The following is an 8,510-nucleotide window of genomic DNA, read 5'->3' on the forward strand; positions in this document are numbered from 1 at the left end:
ACACCACCTTCTATAAAAACTTTATACTCCCCCAGGGTATAACTGAAAACCCTTGCCTTGAGGGTTGTGGGGGTGTGTCATCCTCAAAAACATATTTTCTATCTGAAAATAAACTACGCTGAACAAAATAGCCATCTCAAAATTTTGATTGGATGTGTTTGGAGAAATGATGGGCGTGGGGGGGGGGCTAGTTGCCCTCCAATCACTTTCGACTATTAAAAAGGGCACTAACCCTTTGAATTTTCAATCGAATGACCCTTTTTTGAAGTTTCTACGACAACGCCTTTTATAAAAACCTTATATGCCCCCAGGGCATAGCTTAAAACTGTTGCCCCAAGGGTTGTGGGGGAGTGTCCGCCTCAAAAATATATTTTCTATCTCGAAATCAACTATGCTGAACAAAATGGCTATCTCAAAATTTTGATCGGATGTGTTTGGGGGAATGATGGACGTGGGGGGGGGGGAGCTAGTCGCCCTCCAATCACTTTCGACTACTAAAAAGGGCACTAGCCCTTTTAATTCTTAATCGAATGAGCCTGTTTTGAAGTTTCTACTACAACGTCATCTGTAAAAACTTTATATGCCCCCAGGGCATAACTTAAAACCCTTGTCCTTAGGGTTGTGGGGGATTGTCCTCCTCAAAAACATATTTTCTATCTGGAAATCAACTACGGTGAACAAAATGGCTATCTCAAAGTTTTGATCAGATGCGTTTGGGTGAATGATGGGCGTGGGGAGGGCTAGTTGCCCTCCAATCAGTTTCGAATATTAAAAAGGTTACTATCCCTTTGAATTTCCAGATCGAGTGAGCCTTTATTGAAGTTTCTACGGCAACGCCTTCTATAAAAACCTTATATGCCCCCAGGGCATAACTTAAAACCTATGCCCTGAGGGTTGTGGGGGAGGATCCTCCTCAAAAACATATTTTCTATCTATTTTATATAAAGTTAAAGTTCCAGGCTAATAAACTGTATGAATAATGTTGTAAATATTTCTATCTTTTTTTTCTTTTTTTTTTATACGATAACAATTCCATATTTATAAAAGTTTTTCAAAATAGATTTATAATTGTATATATTTCCCAATTACATAAATACAAATTTATATATCTTTTCCGTATGCGACTACATACATTTTCTTATCTTTGTTTTACAACTTTGGTTCTATTTCGAACCCACTTGTTTCATTAACTGTCATTAGCTTACTACATGCCTGTTTGTTTATTCAGACTTTTGAGCTTTCTAATTCTTTTCGAATTATAGGTACTTGAGACAGTTTTATAACGTTTTTGCCTGCAATATCTCTTTTTTTCAGCTTTAATGTCCTTTTGGGTTAAGGCTTCCTTTGCAGTTTGGATCTGATAAGTTAAAAATTTTTGCTGTTCATCTTATACCTCTTATGCCATTATCAAAATAAAAAATGGACTCTTGCCTGTACTCTGAAGGTTTGCTTACCAGGGCTGCCTTCTGGTAGCTCCTTATAACGTTTCCAGGTCCTCTTGTCATCAGCTACAGCTAAAAGGACTATTATGAACATGCACACACAATAATTAATTATTCATATCATTGCCACACTTTTTGATTTGTGGCCACAATTTTCTCTTGGGCTATTCTTTTTTCATAAAAGTGGCCCTTCTGCAGAAAATACCTGGCCTTCATAGCACACAGTAATTCATTGTTAGACATACAAGTGACAATGATTATTTTCACTTAAACTCCCCAACTTTTAGTGACCCTTTCTTTCGTTTCAACTTCAACTTAAGTTATTACGTCTATTTTTTTCCTTAATTTACCTGCGAATGCTATGTTTTTAAATTTTATTAGCACTAATTACACATAAGAGAGCAAAATTTTTCCTGTCTACTTGAAGCATTTCTCCAATATTTCTATAAATCTCGGCCCGCGTTAACCACTGTAATGGTGGCTCCGTAGAATTAATGCTACTTATTTTGTACCTATTTAGTACAATTTTCATACTAGTCTCGTTCGGTCGGTTCAGTATATGCGTATAACAGAGTTTAACTGACTCCATTCAGTTTCTTCTCCTTTAATTTTGTCTACTATATTTTCAACTTGAACCCTTCTCTTTTTTTTTATTCTTTAGTTCAATGAGGCCTAAGGTTTTTTTTCAAGTTTTTTTTCCGTTTTTTTTCAGTAAGATAGATCTTTTCTAAGCCTATATTTATGTTTAATGTTCTATTCAATAAACTTTTGACAGTGTTTATGCTAATTACCCTTTTATGGTCAAATTCATTATCTCCTTATTTTAAATAGGTGGGGGGGGTGTCCAATTTTTGCCACCTGTATTTTTTTGACATAATTCAATTTTTTCTGTCCAAAAGTGTTTGTTTTAGAAAAGCACTGTATTCTTCAGTTGATTTTTAGAACACGTTTAATTAAGTTTTGCCCCGCATTTGCTAGTTCTCATTTCTTCCTAAAATACAATTTTTACGATATACTGGTTGCCAATTTTTCCCAGCTTTAATTACTATTTTATTTGCCAAAGAAAGAGAGGCAATAATTCCCTTGCAAGGCTAAATAACTTTGAATTCGGTGCTCATTATCTATGGTTTATTGATAAGCTTGAATCTGGAAAGGTTATAAAAATGAATTCCTGTTAATTACTGCGAGTTTTTTTTGTTGTATAATGTTATATTTTATTGTCAAAGGAAAATTGGATACGTTTAGTTTGGGTTAGGGTTCAACGGATTGGGATTTGGGTGTTTGGATTGGCACAGTGAAAACCAATTCTTTAAACTAGGATTCTCCTGTGCCAATTCGTTTTCTCAGATCCAATACATCGCTAGAGTTGAAATTATTACCTTGAACTACTGTGGTTTGCTTGTGACGATGAGATTTATTGGTTATTTTTAATGGATTTTGTCGTTGGCTTTTACTTCCAGGTAAGTTTTTAGGTTATAACTTATTTTTCATTGCTTTTTTTTTACCTAGCACTTTCTTTTGCTTTCTAAGCTTATTCTAAGTTTTGCTTAAATCTTTATAGTGCTTCTTTAAAAATTTTTTTTTACCATTTGTAACTAATAAAAAAAATATTATATTAGACTATAACTAATTATAATAACATTACAGCCAGCTTGTACTTGTAGTCGACTTAATGTAAACTCTTGCTGTTTTTCCCATTATAATTATTTTAAAATTCTTCAAAAATAGTTTTTTTTTCCAAATTCGACTGAAAGTGCCACTTCAGATAGTCAAAGGCTAGTAGATGCTTAGCATTTAATTAACAACGAGAGACCAGCAGTGATTGAGCTCAACTCCAAATTTGCTAGCTTCCAATGACCTTATTTCAGTAGATCTACCCTCCTTCTTTTTTATTATTACCCCCCAAAATAACATTTTTTTCAATATGCATATCAAAATAATTGCCTTTTAATGTTGATTCTAAATATGTGTAATTTAATTAGTATCACTGCACCTATTTAAAAGTTACGTGGCCTTACTTAATTTCTTTTATGAAACGTAGCCTAATTCCTTTTGAAAAGACTTGTCATTACACTATTCCTGAAGTTTTATTTCGTCTCGGAGACAAACCTTTTGCAGGAAGCTATGATGTCACTTCAGATCGGAGCTTATTTCTTTTCTGAGAACTTACGAGTATTTGGGGTAAAAATTTTTTGAGTTTCTCTTCTACGTGACGGTAATAATTTTTACTGGCGATTTATATTTGAAGGAAAACTTTTATGTTACTTACTTACCGATTAAAAGAAGGAAAATATAGAAATTACCTTAGCGGCTCTTTACTCGTTTTTTATTTTTTTCCGTAATATTATTTCTATTTAGTTCCTGGATACAATCTACTTGTAGGCTAATTTGAATATAAGGGACTATTGACTTCACTCTATTTTACTTTCGCTATCAGACCGTGTTTTATCTGATATAAACTCTACCTGATATTTGACTAAACTCTGCTGATTTAAAATCAGACTAGACTTGAGGATGATTCGTCATTGAGTAACCGTAAGAGCGGACAGAATTATCAATATTAGCTATCCCCTAAGGATGCCTTGCCTTATCCGTTTGTCCTAATTTGGGCTTATGTTCTATGTAAACAAGCATAACAGTTTTCATACACTGGCTCGTTTTATATCTACATGGCTCAAAAGCAGCCATGGTTTAAAATTCAAGTTTGAACTTTTTTCGGACGCATTTTGTGCGGCTATTTCAGAATTTGAACTTTTTCTAACACCATTATTCGGATCAAGGTCCTCTGTGTAGGTAAAGGAGAACCTTTTAAGACCTATCCCCATGCCTCTATTTTCTGTGATTAACGGTTTCTTTCACCGAACTTCTCGCCTTATGCAGAGGTTCAGTCACAGCTGGGTAACAATTCTTTTTTTGCTTTCTTCGGCGACTTTTGCTAAGCTTCCACATTTGTTTTCTTACTTATAAGGTTCATTTTCTCGTTTTTTTTCATTGCTTTCCTCAAGTACTTTAATTATATATTTATATATCTTTTCCTTCCCTTTGCTTGTGAACTACAAAACTAACCTAGTATTTGTTAGCTTTAACAAAGGTAATTCTATTGCTTATTACGTCTTAAAATGCCATTTTACGTAAAATTACGTAAGATTGGCTATGATGCAATACTTTTATTCAATTAACATATAATAATACTAGATATATACTTTCTACTGGGACTGGCTGTCCCAAATAGACCACAAGTCTCGGACAACTACAATAATATATAATAAGATATTTAGACACTTAAAATGATTCGACAATATTCCAAGGTATTTCTAAATCAACGGACCAGAGGTCAGTCCGGGAAAAAGTTAGTATCAGTCTAAATCTGCCCCTTCCCATAAAATGTATCTTTTATACATTTTTATCAACCACACCTTCCTTTAACCAACCAACGCAATTGCTAGGAAGGGGTGATTTCTCAATTTCCCGTTAACCAAAACTTGGCAGAATATATTCCTTATCTTAATAAAAAGTGGTATTTCGAAACTTTGTATTTACGTCTTAATATATTTCCAGTAGATTCATAATTAACTAAATTAGAAATCTTTACTCCAGTACTACCCATTCAGGTAACTTTTGCTACAATTCTCAATATTTTACTTTTAAAACAGCTTAATTTTATTTACAGCTATTATGCTGCCATCTTGGGGTCATTAAGTGCATATGCCCTCAATGGGTTTCCTTTGGGCCATGTTTCTGGTCCAATATAGGCCATATTCTTTTTTTTGTCGAAGGATATCAATTTGAAATTCATCCTTGTTTCTCTTTTTCTCTGTCTCTAGCACTGAAAAGTACTTTTTTTTACCCTTCTTCATATGCATCTTCTGTTTTAACTCGACCCCAAGCAGCTTAAACATTATATTAGGGTTTTGCTTAAATTAGATTTCAAGTGATATTAGAAAAGTTTATGAATTATTTGAGTTTAAATTTAATTCCCATTAATAATTTAATTTATCCTTGTGATGTGGTTGATATACCGTTTATTTTTCGTTTTAGAAATACCTTAGATAAATTACACATAACATTTTTGTTTTTAAATTTTCACATATTATTTTTCCAGCACAAAGCATTTTCACATATTTTAATAATATAAGCCATTTGGGCTATGTACCACATTCTCTAGGCCTAAATTAAGTTCTGATTTTATCTCACTTTCTGATGAACTTGTAGTAAAGTCTGTCATACTGCTATAGTTTCCAAAATATCAGTTGATCAAGTATGGTTTGGTTTCTGATGGTATGAGATGATAGTATCAGGATACATTTGAATTGGCTTCAAAATATGTACTTTCCAAAAATGTGTCAAAAATTATTGAAAAAAATGGATCCGAAAGGATGTTACGAAATATTTTATTTCCAAAATAAAAGCTAAGGCTGTATCTAAAATAAATATTCACATTAGTATACACATAAAGCATAATTTGTTACCTACATATAGTAAAAAGAAACACTCAAAATTTGTATATATCACTGCATTCTTTTTTTATAACGAAAATTAGTTACTTTTAATTACTTTCTCCTCTTTTTACTCTTAATATATAATTATTAATCACTGAACAGATTGTTTCACAATAAAAATATATTTATGCGTTGACTCGATGTCAAACATTTATATATTGCATTAAATTACTAGTTAAAACTTAAAGAAAATAAAAATATAGTATATATATACAAGCATTGTATAATAGCTTACACAAGTATTTTTTTAATTCTTAAAACTAGATAGGATATTTAACTACTGGTTAAAAAGCTCAAAGCATTTAAAAAAACAAAACACGGTATAGACTAGCATTGGAATTCATTCCAATTGGTGTTTTTATGGATTGCTTATGAAGTATTAATGTAGAATAACTTCTTGAATGATATAAAAAACACAAAAAACACAAATACTACACACATATTAATTCACTATATTTACATGGATAGTTTAGGTTATATACATATATATATATATATGTATATATATATATATATATATATATATATATATATATATATATATATATATATATATATATATATATATATATATATATATATATATATATATATATATATATATATATATATATATATATATATATATATATATATATATATATATATATATATATATATATATATATATATATATATATATATATATATATATATATATATATATATATATATATATATATATATATATATATGCACGCCAAGACTTTTATCTGAGAAGTCTTAACTGCAACTTAAAATAAAAATAAATCTTCCCTAACTAGTAGATTTATACACTATAATTGAGCACTGTGATTAGTCTCTATATAAGGGATTGGAAATAGTTCATATAACATGACTTATCTATTTACATTTCTATATTTTTTTTTTTTTTTACGATAACAATTCCATATTTATAAAAGTTTTTCAAAATATATTTATAATTGTATATATGTTCCCAATTACATAAATACAAATTTATATATCTTTTCTGTATACAACTACATACATTTTCTTATCTTTGTTTTACAACTTTGGTTCTATTTCGAACCCACTTGTTTCATGTACTGTCATTAGCTTACTACATGCCTGTTTGTTTATTCAGACTTTTGAGCTTTCTAATTCTTTTCGAATTATAGGTACTTGAGACAGTTTTATAACGTTTTTTGCCTGCAATATCTCTTTTTTCAGCTTTAATGTGCTTTTGGGTTAAGGCTTCCTTTGCAGTTTGGATCTGATAAGTTAAAAATTTTTGCTGTTCACCTTATACCTCTTATGCCATTAGCAAATGACTCTGGCCTGTACTCTGAAGGTTTGCTTACCAAGGCTGCCTTCTGGTAGCTCCTTATAACGTTTCTAGGTCGTTTTGTCATCAGGTACAGCTAAAATGACAATTATGAACATATACACACAATAAATAATAATTTATATCATTGCCTCACTTATTGATTTTTGGCCACAATTTTCTCTTGGCCTTTTCTTTTTTCAGAAAAGTGGTCCTTCTGCAGAAAAAATACCTTGCGTTCATCTCACACAGTAATTTAGTCTTAGACTTACAAGTGACAATGATTATTTACACTTAAACTTCTCAACTTTTGGTCATCTTGTCTGAGCTTTCAATTTAAACTTTAATCCTTTCGGATATTATTTGCCTTATTTTAATTTTACATGGCATGTTAGTAATTTTTATGAACATGACTTTCACATAAGATAGCAAAATATTTCCTGTCTACTTGAAGCATTTCTCCAATATTTCTATAAGTCTCGGCCCGCGTTAACCACTGTAACGGTGTCTCCGTAGAATTAATGCTACTTATTTTGTACCTATTTAGTACAATTTTCATACTAGTCTCGTTCGGTTGGTTCAGTATATGCGTATAACAGAGTTTAACTGACTCCATTCAGTTTCTTCTCCTTTAATTTTGTCTACTATATTTTCAACTTGAACCTTTCTCTTTTTTTTATTCTTTAGTTCAATGAAGCCTAAGGGTTTTTTTCAAGTTTTTATTCCGTTTTTTTTTCAGTAAGATAGATCTTTTCTAAGCATATATTTATATTTTTAATGTTTTATTCAATAACCTTTACAAGTGTTTTTGCTAATTGCCCTTTTATGGTCAAATTCATTATCTCCTTATTTTTAAGAGGTGGGGGGGGTGTCAAATTTTTTCCACCTGTATTTTTTTGACATAATTCAATTTTTTCTGTCCAAAAGTGTTTGTGTAGGAAAAGTACTGTATTCTTTCAGGTGATTTTTAGAACATTTTTAATTAAGTTTTGCCCCGCATTTGCTAGTTCTCATTTCTTGATAAAATGCAATTTTTACGATATACTGGTTGCCAATTTTTCCCAGCTTTAATTATTATTTTATTAGCCAAAGAAAGAGAGGCAATAATTCCCTTGCAAGGCTAAATAACTTTGAATTCGGTGCTCATTATCTGTGGTTTATTGATAAGATTGAATCTGGGAGAATTACAAGAATGAATTTCTGTTCATTACTGCGAGTTTTTTTTTGTTGTGTAATGTTATATTTTATTTTCAAAGAAAAAGTGGA

Source organism: Artemia sp. Qi Xiang Cuo, chromosome 20, assembly GCF_049724085.1.
Source record: "Artemia sp. Qi Xiang Cuo chromosome 20, ASM4972408v1, whole genome shotgun sequence".
NCBI lineage: Eukaryota > Metazoa > Arthropoda > Branchiopoda > Anostraca > Artemiidae > Artemia > Artemia sp. Qi Xiang Cuo.